The 17,303-nt window shown below is 39.5% G+C and overlaps 1 protein-coding gene and 1 pseudogene across 4 annotated transcripts in view; both read right to left on the reverse strand.

The window, feature by feature from the left end:
* Nucleotides 1-7,923, reverse strand: part of IBTK (inhibitor of Bruton tyrosine kinase) — a 97,695-nt gene extending 89,772 nt beyond the window's left edge. For all 4 annotated transcript variants that reach the window (XM_055330057.1, XM_055330056.1, XM_055330055.1 and 1 more), the window contains exon 1: nt 7,745-7,923. The gene's annotated coding sequence lies outside the window, so the exon portion shown is untranslated. The remainder of the gene's footprint in view (nt 1-7,744) is intronic.
* A 6,288-nt stretch (nt 7,924-14,211) lies between these two features.
* Nucleotides 14,212-16,968, reverse strand: LOC129512737 (tigger transposable element-derived protein 1-like; annotated as a pseudogene).
* Between the last annotated feature and the right edge of the window lie 335 nt (nt 16,969-17,303).

Consider the following 17,303-nt stretch of genomic DNA (forward strand, 5'->3'; position numbering starts at 1 on the left):
CAACTATATGATATGATAAATTACTATTCTTCAGTTTCTTTACATCCTGTTAGAAAACTAACCACCTATATATTAGAAATTTTATATCTAGAGTGAACTACTTTCCATTCAACATTTCTCCATCATCTTTTTATTTATTATCTCCTAATTATTTTTCTTTCAATATTTTTGTACTCTGGATTTTATTTTATTTTAGTCCTCTGGATTTTTTTTAAGATTTTATTTATTTATTTGAGAGAGAGAGAGAGCGAGAGAGAGCAGGAACCGGTAGGGGGAGAGGGAGAAGCACACACCCCACTGAGCAGGAAACCTTGTGGAACTTGATCCCAAGACCCTGAGGTCATGATCTGGGTCAAAAGCAGACGGTTAAAACGACTGAGCCACCCAGGCGCCCACCCCAGTCCTCCGTATTTTAAATAACCAGTCAATCTATTTCATAATGGTTAGATTTTAAAACTTTTATAACAGAAATTCTATATAAATTCTCTTCTCCAAGGAACTGATCATAAATACTTAACAGAACAATCTTAAAACCAAAAAAGACTCCAAGTAGCCAAAGCAACCTTGAGAAAGAAGAACAAGGCTGGTAGCAGCACAACCTGTGATTTCAAACTATATTACAAACTAGTAATTAAAACAGTAGGATATTGGCATACAAAGAAACACATAGATCAATGGAAAAGAAATCCATGCATACGTGATTTACAACAAAGGAATCAAAAATACACAATGGCAAGAGGACAATCTCTTCAATAGATGGGTGTTGAAAAATTGGACAGCCACAGGCAAAATAAAACTGGCTCCCTATCTTAAATCATACCCAAAAATTAACTCAAATGGTTTTAAACACTTATAAGACCTGAAACCAAAAACTCCCAAAAGAAAACAGGCAGTAAGTTCCCTGACATCGGTCTTGGAAATTATTTTTTTAATCTGACACCAAGAGCAAAAGTCACAAAAGCAAAAATAAACAAGTGGCACCACATCAAATTAAAAAGCTCCTGCATAGCAAAGGAAACCATCAACAAAATGAAAAACCAACCTACTGAATGGGAGAAAAATTTTTGCAAGTCATACATCTCACAAAGGGCTAATCAAACTAAAATATTCAAAGAACTCATACAATTCAAGAGCAAAAAACAAACCATCTGATTAAAAAAAAATGGGCAAAAGATCTAAATAGACAATTTTCCAAATGTGCCCAGTGGTACAAAAAAAATGCTCAACATTACTAATCATTACGAAAATGCAAATCAAAATCACAATGAGATATTACCTCACTCCTTCAGAATGGCTATTATAAAAATAAATAAATACTGTTGGCAAAGATGTAAAGAAAAAGGAACCCTTTTACACTATTGATGGGAATGTAAATTGATACAACCACTGTGGAAAATAGTATGGAGGCTCCCCCCATAATTAAAAACAGAACTACCATATGATCCAGCAAGTCCATTTCCGGATATTTATCCAAAGAAAACAGAACACTAACTTGAAAAAATAGATGGATTCCCCATGTTCACTGTAGCATTATTTATAATAGCCAAGATATGGAAACAACCTAAGCGTCCATCAATGGATAAACGGATAAAGAAGTTATACATACACACGTGCACACACACACACAATGGAATATTATTCGGCCATTAAAAAAAATGAAATCTTGCCATTTGCAACAACTTGGATGGACCTCAAGGGCATTATGCTAAGTGAAATAAATCAGAAGAAAGAAAATAGCTTATGACTCTCATATGTGGTATTTTTAAAAAACAAAACAAGCTCACAAAGAGAATAGATTGATATTTCTAAGATGGGGGTAGGGGTGCAGAAATGGATGAACTAGTTCAACTGGCTTTTTTTTTTGTTTGAAATAAATTGAATGAATTTTAAAAATAAAACTTAAATTCCCCAAAATACTTTATTTATTTTAATTTTTTAAAGATGATTTATTTATTTGACACACAAAGAAAGAGCCCACCCACAAGCAAGGGGAGCAGGAAAGAGGGAGGGAGAAGCAGGCTCCCTGCCAAGCAGGAAACCAGACCCAGGGCTCCATCCCAGGGCCCTGGGATCATGACCCGAGATGAAGGCAGACACTTACATGACTGAGCCACCCAGGGAACCCTCATTTTAACTTTTTAAATACACACTGAGTGATCAGAAAAACACTTATGAGGCAGTTATTTAGAGGGACCAAAAAAAAAAAAGAGGGACATATGATGAGTTTACTGTATGTATAGGGAAACCTCCTGTGCACCATAGATAGTGCAAATCTGCACTTTTAACTCCCATTTCAAACCACATTAAGAGTCAAAAGTCCTAAATTTAACTAGTTCTTCCCTTTCTGACTTTCCCATCTGGAAGTGACAGCACAGAATTAGAGGACTCCCAATCCTCTTTAGCCTCAATTGTTTCTACTAGTCTGTATGTTTTATAACTTGATATAAGCCTTATAACATTTATCCCAACTGTTGATTGGTATCAAAAACAAAAAGGTACCAAAGCTTCAAGTAGTTTAAAATGTGAAAACTGGAAAATGAGATACATGGCAAAATAGTCAACTGTAGTTAATTTCATTCTTTGGAGGCTCTAAATATCTTCCCACCGTTGTAGTTTTAGTGTATTCATAATACCTGAGAAGAACTACTTATTGGCAAATAACTCAAACATTACATGAAAGAATTAACGTATAACTATAGAAAATTCCATAACTGTTACTATATAGACAATTTAAATGGAAAAAAGGAATATTAAATGTAAAAATCATAGCATACTATAATATATAGAGAAACATATAGAATACTATGAACATAAATATGGAAGTGACTAAGAGCTAGAGTTTCTGAGAGTCTTACATATTTGGATTCAAATATAGTAATGCCAGCTGTTACTAGTTACATAACTAAAAATTACATAATCTCTCATTTCTTCATCTGAAAACAAAGACAATGTCACCAACCTCACAGGGTTACTGTAAATGAAATTGCTTAGTCTAGTACCTGGAACAAAACAGGCAATCAACAAATAATATCTTTTAATTACTAATATTACTTCTGTAACAAAAGGGTAACAAATTTAATCTCAAAATTCATGTTTGGGTTTCACGGTCTCTGCAACCTGGTTTCCCTGATACTTCTATACTTCTCCAATTAAACTACATACACTAAGATTACCAAAATCACCTCCAAACTGCCAGATACTTTTAGCTACTCACAGTTGTTGGTTTTTTAAAGATTTTTATTTATTTATTTGAGAGAGGGAGAGAGAAAGAATATACACATGCAGGGGGAGGAGCAGAGGGAGGGAAGCCAACTCCCCACTGAGCAGGGAGGCCCACATGGCTTTGGATCCCAGAACCTTGAGATCATGACCTGAGCTGGAGGTAGACGTTTAACCCACTGAGCCACCCAGGCACTCCACTACTTTCAGTTCTTATTTTATTTTACTTACCTGCTTTTGGTCATTAATCTGGCATTCTCCTAAGGTATTTAGGAAGGGATACTTGAAGCATTTAAGCATGGACTCCATCTCACCACATCTTCCAAAGACGTTATCTCTACCCCTTACCTTCAAATTTTGGGCTTCTCTCAATGTTTCATCCTCAATCTTCTTTTCCCCTCTACTTCATATTCTCCTTGGGTAATTTCAATCTCTTTCTAGCTTTTAACTGTAACTGATATGCTCATAACCCCCAAATATGTCTTCTACCCTCACATCTTTCCTAAACTCCAGGCCCATATTTCCAATTACCAGTGTAAATGTTATTTATGCATTCAGCAAATGCTTACTGAAGGCAAAGAAAGCAACGAAAATAAATATTTATTAAGCACCTGATACATACTGGATATCTTACATATCAAACAGGTTTAAGCCACCCAAATCATAGCACCAATAAAAGAGGAGTTAGAATTTAAGCATAGATCTGTTTAACAGCAAAGTCCACGCTATTTCTACTACACTACTGCCTCTCTAATGAATCCACAGCAGGTCACAAGGTACTGGACATACAAAATAAATACAAATATTTTAGATAACATGAAAAAAATACAAGTTCATGGATAATACTTAAGTGAAACTACAGCTCATTTAACATCTGCATTCAATGAACAAAATTTATTACCTATTATAATCTACCATCAAAGGATCACAATTTGATAAAGGAGACTGATTTTATTTAAACAATAAAAACATGATTATAAACTTATAATAAAGATAAAGCAAGTGACTCATAGAAATAGGGAGTTGACAAGAAAGAGAGATTTCCCACATCAGGATGTACATGTTTGCCTGATAAATTCAGGGTGGGTAGGCATTCAAGTCAGAGGGAACAATAAATATAAATGAAAGCATTAGAATCATTTTCGTCTATTCTGAAAATTCCAAGTAATTCAGAAGACAGAAAAGAGTGAGGCCTAATATATACACACGGATGGGTCAGATTATAGACAGCTTTCTGTGCCTTTCTTTAGGTCTAAAGAAAGTGAGCGATTCAGAGACACACTTAGATATATTTAAGCTCTTGAACTGACAAGATGTGGTGAACTCCCAAGTTTCTAGCCTGATTACAGATAGAACAGCCAAGAAGTAGAGTAAGGGTTAAATACTTTGGAAATTAGAAAAACAAAACAAACTTTTAAAAACCAACAAATAAAAATTAAAGGTGAAAAATTGTTTTATATGTGAATATAAAAATGCTGATGGGAAACTGAGTTGGAGCAGTATAGCCAGCTACAGGTAATTTTGTTCAGCCTTGAGCACTGGGCCACCACAAAGGTGTTAGCCAGTAGAAGTAGAGACCTCATAATTGTTCCACTTATCCTTGGTTAGGAGTTTAGGTATCTTCCTAAAACACAAATCTCATCATGCCATTCTCTGACAAATCTAAGCCCAATATCTATGTTTTATGTGTTAAGGTTAGTCTTGTGATCTCAGGAAGAGGATATCAATTAGGCCTGAAGATCATGTAGCATGTAAAATTCAGATCTAAATTCAGAACACCAGAGCTAGGAACCCATTAGTACACTACTGACTAAATAATCCTAGACACATTACAATTTCCTAAGCTTCAATTCTCTCACTTGTATAAAGTGGGGAACAACTATTTATCTCCTGAGTTGTTCTGAAAAATAAATGAGACCATTTATTCATATGTAAGCACCCAACAAATGTTTCAAAAAAAGAATGGTGGGTAGGGGGAAGAGGACATATTAGTATACAGGTCACAAAATGGCATTACTTTATATTAGAGTCCTTTCTGCTTGGAATGCTTTTCACTCAAACCCTTACATGACTGCCAACGTGCCCATAAGTTACAAAACAGGTATCGACCATCTTCTGAACTATGATACAGACAACCACAGGCTTTACACAAATTTCAGACTCATATTGCCTCTTTATATGTGAGAACCTTCATTTTACAGAAAGGAAATTTACGTGAAAGTTTAAGTAGCCTATCCAAAATCACAAATATAGAAAAGTTTACTCTAGATTCTATCTATTCTACTCTACTCATATTGCTCTCTCAAAATGTAGTTAGGAGATATTAATGAGAAATAGAATAGTGTAGTATGAAAAAAGTTATCCTTATTTGTAGTCATAAGAATTAGGTTCCTACTATCTAAAACCTTGGACAAATAACTTAATCTCCCTAGTCCTATTTCTCCATCTGCAAAGTTGATGATAATAACTTGCCCTGTTAGTATGTCCCTTATGTACACAAAGGTTTTAAGTTCCTTGGGGAGGGGGGATGTCCTATTTCTCCCTATGTCTCACTCTATATATATGTAATCAGTAAGTAAATTTGTAAAAGCACTAATACCAAAATATATTTCTTTTAAACTTGTATCTATATTAACTGTTACAAAGCTACAAATTGTAACTCAAAATTAGAGTTTAATTTTTTTTAATTCCTTCTATAAGCCTTGAAAATAATTCACATAACAATTTTATTTTTTTTCATTTTTTTTATTTATTTATGATAGTCACACACACACACACACAGAGAGAGAGAGAGAGAGGCAGAGACACAGGCAGAGGGAGAAGCAGGCTCCATGCACCGGGAGCCCGACGTGGGATTCGATCCCGGGTCTCCAGGATCGCGCCCTGGGCCAAAGGCAGGCGCCAAACCGCTGCGCCACCCAGGGATCCCTCACATAACAATTTTAAAACACAAGCACTTACTTCCTTAGGAAATTAGTAATTTTGCTTCATCAATATTATTTTAGTCTAACGTTTTCTCAAATATTTTCTTGGTACAAAACAGAAACTTCAATGCTTTATCAGAGCAATACTCAGTTTCACAACAGAAAAATTCTCCAAGTTTTAGGGGGCAAGCACATCTCTACATGTAGCAATAAATTATTGACCTATTGATAACAGTAAACTGACTTTGATAATACTTATAATAATAAACCAAGTAATACGGAGCTCCTTTATGTAATAGGTAAATTCACTTATGGTCTATTGAACTTTATACGGTCCCAAAGTATAATGCGTGTAAAAGAATTTATTAAGTTCCTTCATAAAATTTAGCATACTAAGAACCCTCAATACAAGTTTCTTTGGGGTTTGGGTTTTGTTTTTTTTTTTTTTAAATCATGGAACAGCCATTTTTAAAAAAAACTTCTTGAAGTAAACTCTTAAGTTTCTGCAAATATCTGTAACAAATTCTTTTTAGAAAACAGACCTTGGGCAGCCCGGGTGGCTCAGCGGTTTGGCGCCACCTTCAGCCCAGGGCCTGACCTTGGAGACACAGGATCGAGTCCCACGCCGGGCTCCCTGCATGGAGCCTGCTTCTCCCTCTGCCTGTGTCTGCCTCTCTCTCTCTCAATCATGAATAAATAAAATCTTTAAAAAAAAAAAGAAAAAAGAAAGCAGACCTTTCTGTCCTCATCTTTGTTTCTAAAACCAATAAAAATCAAGGAATTCAAAACAGAGGAAGGAGTGAGAAGATCAAGAAGCGGCTATGCAAGGATGTGAATCGGTACATCCTGGGTAGAGAAACACACTCACAGAAGTCACATTCTTTTAGTAATTCTGATAAATTTCGAATTTCAAACGCCCTGCTTGGAAGCATGGGAGGGAGGAGGGGGCAGCGAGCGGGGGGAGGGGGGTTTACATCAATTTCTGCTTCCTTAAAAATATCTTTAAGTTTTATTAACTAGGCTGGAGAACAGTAGTCAAGAATGCCCGTGCTCACCGATTTTGCTGAACTACAACTTTTTAGAACCAGGAAGCATGATCACAATAAAAAGCCTCTGTCCTGTCTCCCCCACCCCCAATAAAGAACCGGTCCCTTTTCACACAATGGTCGACCGACACAGAATTTCAGAGTCAGTGTCACCATAGTGGAATAAGAACAGGTGGCCCTACGAGGGGATAACGCTTCAAAGAACGGGTTCGAATCCCAGGCTTGAAGGGAGGCGACACCGACAACTATCTTGAGACTAGCAAGGCGACAACGCTGGAGGGCGTGTCGGGCAAGACGGCAACGTAGCACGTCGCAGAACAGACCATTCAGACGCTGCGCGAGGCTGCGGGAAGGCGGAGGCAGGGAGCCCGGCCACTCGGCCCGCTCCGTGCCTCCGAGCCACTGGCTTCCCTCCCCGCGGCCCACCCGCGCCACTGGCGTCCCCGGTCACCCGCACCCCCGGGAAAGTGAATACTGTCCCATCGGCCCCCGGCTGAAGAGCGCCGGCGCCTCAGCCCGCTCCGCACGCGGAGGCCGCGCACAGCGCTCCCTCACCAGTCGCTAGATGAAAGTGCGCCGGTGGTCTCCGCGAGACGGGCACACAGCGGCGCAGGGACACATCCTCAGTGAAGACAACTGCAGAAACCCAACGGTGCCAGCAGGAGGCCAATCCTCAGAGCCCGGTCAGCTGTGGAGGCGGCTGCAGCTTCAGCCGCGACTACAGGCACGGGGAAGGGGGGGCAGGGAGAAAAGGCCGGGGCGGGCGGGACCCAGGAATAAGGCGGACGTTGATTGGCTGCGGCTCGTGTATGCCTCCTGAGGATTGGCTGCGGTCCGCCCAGAAGGCCTCGCGTGGCAGCCCCTCAGCTGTGGCCTTTCCTGGGACCCCTGAGGGAACTTGACCCCTGCCGGCCTTCTGGCCCCCGGCGCAAGCCGTGGCGGGGCGGGGCCACGCGGCCGCTGAGGGCTGTCAGCCCACAACGGTGGTGGAAAAGTCCCTTTCAGGGTCAGCCGTGGCGGCCTAGGTAGGAACGTCAGCTGCAGACTTGGAATTCAGGATAAACCCGGTGGGGAGAGAGCCCCGGACACCTGGCCGAATGCCCTGGGCAGCCAGTCACCCTGCTGCAGAAGCCAAATGCGTAGGCATCTTGCACAGGAGAGTCCTCCCGTTGCCCTCCCCGTGGGGTCACTGAAAAGCCAAAGGCGTTGCCTTGCAGAGACGCAGCATCGCCCTTCCCTTCCACCTCGTACACCCGGATTGTAGAAGAGTCGCTCCTTGGGTCCGAAGGCGTCACTGCCTTCCTAGATCGCTACCGGGACCTGCTGCCCACCAGGGTCCCGTCACTGACGCCGGGCTTGCACTACGCTTTTCCCCATTTAACTCAGCATCCAAGGCCGGTTTTAAAAGTAATGCAGTGGAGAAAAAAGGGGAAAAAAAAAAAAAGCGCGGAGGGGGCGGGGGTGGGCGGGTAAGAAAGTAGCAGCATTAGGAGGAGGAGGAGGAAGTCAGTAGTGGCCTACCAAACCGGAACCACTCCTGCCAGATGCCTCATACAGTAGGCATCCAGTAAGTGTTCAGGGAGGGCTAGGTTGACTCAGAACAAACAGCATTAGCAGTTAGGAGTTGCCTGTCCAGCTCGGCCACGTTGTCAATTATACAAGCTCTCTCATCTATAAAACGAAGGCGTTGGACTACATTTCTTCTTAAGGGCAGCCAGGTCAGCTTTGCTATCTTTTTTTTTTATTTTTTTTATTTTTTTACTATCTTTTTATATAGCCTTTCTTATGGAAGTGCAAAGACATACAGCTGGTTAGTGCTGGGGAGAGGGAGAATAGCTCCCCTGCTGCCCGTCCCAATACAATGGTCTGTTTCTTTGCCCCGTATTCAAAGTGCCCTATTTCCCAATTTGTAATGTAAAAATTAAGTGATTTTGAAAAGGAGCTATATATGATGACATATATTGATGAACAAAGACACCAATAATGGCAAATAAGGGTAATAATGTAAATAAATGCATAGGCCTGGGTTCAAATATTTTTTTGATGTCTTTTATCCGGGCAAGTTAAATAACTTTTTTTTTTTTAAGATTTTATTTATTTATTAATGAGAGACACAGGCAGAGGGAGAAGCAGGCTCCATGCAGGGAGCTCGACGGGGGACTCGATTCCGGGTCTCCAGGATCACGCCCTGGGCCGAAGGCAGCGCTAAACCGCCGAGCCACCCACGCTGTCCTAAATAGCTTTTTTGAAGACTTATTTTCTCATTCGTAAACTAGGAGCAATAATGTATTTTAGAAGCAAAAATGCATTTACATTTGTGAAAAATGTAATTAATTATATAATTATACAGCACACGAGTGCCTAGCACTTCATGAATAATAATAAGTCTTAAGTTGATAAATCAAAAGGTATTTCCAGTGGCATCTGACTGGCTCAGTCACAAAAGTGTGTGGCTTTTGATCTAAGGATTGTGAGTTCAAGCCCCACTCTGGGTGTAGATATTAGTTAAAAATAAAATCCTTAAAAAAAAAAAAGTATTTCCATAACAACAGAATTATTCCAAGCAGTCATTCATTCCTTGTAACAACTGCCAAGTGCCAGTCATGTGTGGTAAGCACTGAGGATCCAATAGTGAGTGGAAACACAAATAGACCCAGATAATTCCAAACATAAGACTAGATTGCAACCTTCAAAAGAACTACAAAGAATATTACCAATTTAATCTAACTTTCCAGAGAAGTGACACTTGAACTATGATTGTAGGAATGAGTAGGCAATAACTAGATGAAGCAAGGAAGAAAGAATATTCCAGTCCAAACGATGTGGAATTGGTCCTCATTTCCCTAGAAAACTAAATGCCTTCAAATATATTGGTTATTTGCAAGAAATATTGAAATGATTAGGAATTAATGCAAATGAAATACAATTAAATGAAAAATGCATTGCAGCTGTTTTTAGGGGAGAATGAGATCAAAATTAGCCATTTTGTGAGGCTTTTCAAACATCTTTGTGTTTATATATAAGAAAGAAAATATAGCAATATACTACTGATTATCTCAGTGTGGTGAAATTGGGGTAATTCTTAATTTCGATATCTTTGAATTTTATAATTTATTTTTCTTTGCAATAATTAAATGTTTTAAAAAAATTGACTAGAATTTCTGAAGTAGGGCAGCCCCGGTGGCTCAGCGGTTTAGCGCCACCTTCAGTCCAGGGCGTGATCCTGGAGACCGGTATGGAGTCCCACGTCCGGCTCCCTGCAAGGAGCCTGCTCCTCCCTCTGCCTGTGTCTCTGCCTCTCTCTCTCTCTCTCTCTCTCTCTCTCTCTCTCTCTCTCTGTCTCTCATGAATAAATAAATAAAATCTTAAAAAAAAAAGAATTTCTGAAGTAAACTTAAAGCAAGAAATAAATCCAGAGAGGGCTTTAAGAAGATTGCAGTGATGTAGTTGGGGAAAAGTAGGAGAATAATCCAGGCATAGGAATGGAGTATGAAATTAAGCCAGAATAGAGCACTGCAGAAATATTCTTAAGCAAGATAGCATTTGCAATACTTCCTAAATTCCATTTTTCCAAATTAAATTAACAGTGCTATTCTTCATAATCAAGATGTATTGTGCTGTCATTCAAGTTGCATATAGGCAGTGTTGCCCCTACTTCAGCTATTAACATCAAGAATGTTAGAACTTGTATGGTTGCAGTGGATCAAAACCCAAACCTGATTAGGTTCTGCAAGAATAGTTATTACTATAGAAAAGTCAGCAGTGCAGCTGGCCTAGAGACTGGAACCTTATGGTTTGGCCCTATTCTCTTACGCTCCAGACCATTCTCCATGTGAGAACACTTGGCTGGCTGCAGCTTTCTGACACACACCTCAGCTTTTCTATTAAAGAACACAGTGCCAGGGGATCCCTGGGTGGCGCAGCGGTTTGGCGCCTGCCTTTGGCCCAGGGCGCGATCCTGGAGACCCGGGATCGAATCCCACGTCAGGCTCCCGGGGCATGGAGCCTGCCTCTCCCTCTGCCTATGTCTCTGCCTCTCTCTCTCTCTGTGTGACTATCATAAATAAATTTAAAAAAATTAAAAAAAAAAAAAGAACACAGTGCTGTGTCCCCTGCCTAAGCACAAAAATTCCAGGGCCCCTGATGGGTACATGTTGGCTCAGATTAGGTGAGGAGTCAAAGGTATAATCCTTAAGATTTATTAAACTAATATTAAACTATGAGAATCATATGTTTGAAGCAAAGTAATGAGTAGTTCTCCCAAAGAAGGCAGGGTACAGGGAAGGCAAAATAATAGACAAATAGGGTGTTTCTATACAATTAGATCCAGGAGATATGGTCTCAGCTACACGCTTCCTGTGCAATGATTATCCTTCAAATCCTCTCATAGAGGAGAGTACCTCCTTAAAAATCTGTGAACACTTGCCTGTTGCCCCTTCCTAAAAGTTATCTCCTCCTCTTTAACTTCTATAACTTACTCATATAATTGTGTCACACTGTAGTATTCTTAAATTTATTATTTTACATGTGGACGCTGTAAAAGCAAGGGCTCCAGAGGCATACCACCTGAATATAGATTTTACTCATCTTCTTACTAGTTGTGAAACCTTATGCAAATTACATAACCCATGTAGGCCTCAGTTTCCTCATCTCTAACATTTAATTAATAATAGTTGATGCATAAAGTTCTTGTGAAGTTTAAATGAGGTATCCGTATCCGTAAAGCTCTCAGTAGAGCTCTTAGCACTAACAAATGTTGACATAGCTCAACTCTTCTGTTATATTTGTGTGAAGGAGCATTTGAGGGGTAGTATGGGGAGACAAAAGGAATGACCCACAAGATGGCAGTGTTTGGATATAACTTTAGAATTGTATAAGCTTGAAAGCAGAGTCCAGCAATGAATCTAAAACTTTAGGACAATCCAAGGCAAATTCAAAGCCTTCATGAAACAAGCAAACCTGTGAAAAAGCAAACCTATGAATTTGGCAATCTTAGCATCATTTCATAGCAATGTGAACTGTCTAAACTCTCCCCTTTAAAATAACTAAAAATTTATAGAGTTCCCTGCTTGAAATTGCTTGTGTTCCTTCTTTACCTAACTACATAATCAAGTCAGACTATTAACACCACTACTTCCTCTTTTAAAAAGGAGAAAAGTAAGTTTGATTTAAAATTGCAGAGTAAATTGAACACCAATAAAAAATAAATCTAAAATAAATAAATAAATAAATAAATAAATAAATAAATAAATAAATAAATAAATAAATAAATAAATGATAAAATGGCAGAGTGGGCACATAATGCAACCTTCTTTTCATGCCACAAACCCCTAGACCTGGCAGAAAACACATATTTTAAAAATTAAATTCATTAGTGCATTGGAAAACAAGAAGGTTGAAGGTTAGCTGTTGATGGTCCAGAACTTATGAGAATTCCCTGAAAAGTGGATAGGAAGCTGGATTGGACAGAAGAAAGGAGTAACAGCCCCAAACAACAAGACAGAACTGCTACAAAAGGTAATAGCAGGACCAAAAATGTTCAACATCTAGAGGTGACCATCAGGAACAGGAAGGAGTCCAGACTAAACCACAAAGTAACTGGAGTCCCACAGCAGGAGCAAGTAAGCCAGTTGAAGTTCCCCATCCCCCAACCCCTGATGGCAACAGGGGTATCTATCGATAGGTAGAATACAAGACCTTCAGTTTAAGAGATAGGCCACCTTCCATATGCCGGTGAAACCTGGAACAATCAGGATGCTCTTGAACCCAGAACACCAGCTCTAAGTTCTTCCTTTTCGGCAGTATCCCCCACCCCTTCCTCATACATCTAAAGAAAAGGCAGGTATTTAGGCCATGTCCATAGGTCTTAATCCTCCCCATAGAGTTAGTGTGTAACAAGCACAACCTCCTCCCAAAATAAAACAAGAAAAGAATCCCAAGTACACAGATAAACACAAAAGCAAGAATCACCAAATATTTGAGGAAACCTAACAAACATGTCTCCTGAGAGACATAAAATTTACAAATCCAAGAAGCTTAGGAAACCCCAGGCAAAATAAATAACTATGTGCCCAGACACATCACGATCAAATTGTTGAAAACCAAATATCTGACATCTGAAAGCATTCAGAGAAAAATAGAATAGTATGTAAAAGAAGAATGATTTTAAATACTAGATTTCACACAGGAACTATGAAGATGACTTTATTTTTTTTTTAATTTTTATTTATTTATGATAGCCACACAGAGAGAGAGAGAGGCAGAGACACAGGCAGAGGGAGAAGCAGGCTCCATGCACTGGGAGCCCGACGTGGGATTCGATCCCGGGTCTCCAGGATCACGCCCTGGGCCAAAGGCAGGCGCTAAACTGCTACGCCACCCAGGGATCCCCTGAAGATGACTTTAGATCAATACTTTTAAAGAGCAAAAGAAAAAAAAAAATAAAGAGCAAAAGAAAGAAATTGTCAACCCAGAAAATTTTCCACAATAATGAAGGCAAATGAAGATATTTTCAGAGAAGCAAAAATTAAGAGAAATAGTAGCCATTAGAACTGCCCTCACCAGAAATTCTAAAGAAAGTTCTTCAGCCTGAGGGGAAAGCTACAGATGGAAACTCAAAATTTCAGGACAGAAGGATGAACATGAGAAATGGAAGACACTTGATGAAATGATGAAATAAAGTCAATCTCTGTTACGGGCCCACCTCAGAGATCTTGCACTTCTTCACTACTGTAGTAAAGCAAATATCACAATAAAGTGAGTCAAATAAATGTTTTTGGTTTCCAAAGCTACATAAAAGTTATTTTTACACTCTACAATAGTCTGTTAAGTATGAAAGTATGTCTTAAAAAAAAACAAACGATGTACATACCTTAATTTAAAAAAATATTTTAGTGGGGTGCCTGTCAGTTGATAAAGCATGCTATCTTGATCTCAAGGTATGAGTTCAAGCCTCATGTTGGGCCTAGACATTCCTTTAAAAAATAAAAAAATTAAAAAATTTTTTATTACTTAAAAAAAATGCTAACCATCATCAGATGTTCAGCAAGTCATAACCTTTTTGCTGGTGGATGGTCTTGCCACAGTGTTGATGGCTGCTGACTGATCAAGGTGGTGGTTGCTGAAAGTGGGGAAGGTTATGGCAATTTCTTAAAACAATTCAACAATGAAGTTAACCAAATCAACAGACTCATCCTTTCATGAATGTTTTCTCTCTAGCATGCAATGCTATTTGATAGCATTTTACCCACAGTAGAATTTCTTTAAAAACTGAGGTCAATCCTCTCAAACCCTGCCACTGCTTTATCAATTAAGTTTATATAATATTCTAAATCCTTTGTTTTTAATTTTTTTAAAGATTTTATTTATTTATTAATGAGAGATAATGAGAGAAGAGGCAGAGACAAAGGCAGAGGAGGAAGCAGGCTCTATTCAGGGAGCCCAATGTGGGACTCGATCCTGGAACTCCAGGATCAGACCCTGAACTGAAGGTGGCGCTAAACCACTGAGCCCCCCGGGCTGCCTTCTAAATCCTTTATTGTCATTTGAACAGTCTTCACAGCATCTTCGCCAGGAGTAGAATGCATCTCAGGACACCACTCCCTTTGCTCATCTATGAGAAGCAGCTCCTCAACCCGCCAAGTTTAATCATGAGATGGCAACGATGCAGTCCCATCTTCAGGCTCCACTTCTAATTCTAGTTCTCTTGCTATTTCTACCACATCTGCACTTACTTTCCCCAGTGAAGACCTGAACCCCTCAAAGTCGTCCATGAGGGCTAGAATCAAATTTCTTCTAAACTCCTGTGATGTGGATATTTTGACATCTTTCCATGAATCACAAATGTTCATGGCATCTGGAACGGTGAATCTTTTCCAGAAGATTTTCTGTTTACTTTGCCCAGACCCGTAAGAGGAATCACTATCTATGGCAACTATAGCCATATGAAACGTGCTTCTTAAATAATAAGACTTGAAAGTCAAAAATGACTCCTTGATCCATGGGCCACAGAATGAATGTTGCATTAGCAGGCAAGAAAACAACATCAATCACATTGTACATCTCCATCAGAGCTCCCAGGTGATGAGGTGCATCATCAACGAGCAATAATGTTTTGAAAGAATCTTTTCTTCTTTCTGAGTAGTAGGTCTCAACAGTGGGCTTAAGACATAAATTCAGTAAACCATGCAGTAAACCATGCTATCACCCAGGCTCTGTTCTAGTTTTAGAGCACAAGCAGAAGACATTTAGCATTATTCTTAAGAACCCTAGGATTTGGGCAGCCCGGGTGGCTCAGCAGTTTAGTGCTGCCTTCAGCCCAGGGCGTGATCCTGGAGACCTGGGATAGAATCCCACGTCAGGCTCCCTGCATGGAGCCTGCTTCTCCCTCTGCCTGTGTCTCTGCCTCTCTCTCTGTGTGTGTGTGTGTGTGTCTCTCATGAATAAATAAATAAAATCTTTAAAAAAAAAAAAAACCTAGGATTTTTAGTATTGTTAAGTGAACACTGGCTTCACCAGCTGCATTAGCCCCTAACAAAACAATCAGCCTGTCCTTTGAAGCTTTGAAGCCACTCACTGACCTCTCCCAATAGAAAGCTGTCTGTCCACATTGAAAATCTGTTTTTTTAGTGCAGCAGCCTGCATTGTCTTGGCTGGATCTTTGGGATAACTTGCTGGGGCATCTACATCAGCACCTGCTGCTTCACCTTGCACTTTGATGTTAGCGAGACGGCTTCTTTCCTTAAACTTCATGAACCCACCAACCTCTGCTAGCTTCAAATTTTCTTCTGCAACTTCCTCGCCTCTCCTAGCCTTCATAGAATTGAAGAGAATTAAGGGCCTTGCTCTGGATTAGGCTTTGGCTGATGAGAATGTTACATCTGGTTTGATCTTATATTGAGATCACTAAAACTTTTTCCATGCCGGTAATAAGGCTGTTTCACTTTCTTACCATTTGTGTGTTCACTGGAGAAGCACTTTCCATTTCCTTCAAATACTTTTCCTTTCCTTCAAGAACTTTTCCTTTGAATTCACAACTTGGCTAACTTGCTGATTCAGAAGGCCTACCTTTCCACGTATCTCAGCTTTTGACACACTTTACTCTCTAAGCTTAGTCATTTTTAGCTTTTGATTTAAAGTGAGAGACATTCAATTCTTCCTTTCACTTAAGCACTTAGAGGACATTGCAGAGTTCTTAATAGGACCCATTTCAATAATCTGTGTCTCCAGGAATGGGAGGCCTGAGGAGAAGTAGAGAGTTAGAGGGAATGACCAGCTGGTGAGTATGTCAGAACACATGATATTTACCAATTAACTTCACCATTTTATATGAATGGCGTCCAAAAACAACTACCAGAATAACATCAAAGATCACCAAACTGATTACAGATCACCGTAACAAGCATTACAATAATAATAATAATAATAAATAAATAAAGATTTGAAATATTGCTCGAATTACCAAAATGTGACACTGATACACAAAGTGAAAAAATGGTGCCGATAGACCTGCTCAAGGCAGTGGTGCCACAAACCTTCAATTTGTAAAAAACACAACATCTACAAAGTGCAGTAAAGCAAAGTGCAATAAAATGAGATATAGCTATATTCATAGATTCCATATTTGTGAATTTGTCCACTTGCTAAAATTTATGGATAACTTCCAAATCAGTACTCACAGTACTTTCACAGTCATTCAGGGGCATATGCAGAACCAAATAAAGAGCAAAATAATCCAAAGAGCAAAATAAACTCAAAGTGGGCAGAATGAAGAGAAAATTAAAGAATGAAAATCAATTAAATTGAATATTAAAAAAATAGAGAAAATCAACAAAGCCAAAAGTTGTTCTTTGGAAAGATCAATAAAATTCATAAACTCCTGGGATCCCTGGGTGGCGCAGCGGTTTGGCGCCTGCCTTTGGCTCAGGGCGCGATCCTGGAGACGCCGGATCGAATCCCACGTCGGGCTCCCGGTGCATGGAGCCTGCTTCTCCCTCTGCCTGTGTCTCTGCCTCTCTCTCTCTGTGTGTGCCTATCATAAATTAAATAAAATAAAAATTATAAAAAAAATTCATAAACTCCTTGCTAGAGTAGTTGTCAAGAAAAAAATGAAAAT

Source organism: Nyctereutes procyonoides, unplaced genomic scaffold, assembly GCF_905146905.1.
Source record: "Nyctereutes procyonoides isolate TBG_1078 unplaced genomic scaffold, NYPRO_anot_genome, whole genome shotgun sequence".
NCBI lineage: Eukaryota > Metazoa > Chordata > Mammalia > Carnivora > Canidae > Nyctereutes > Nyctereutes procyonoides.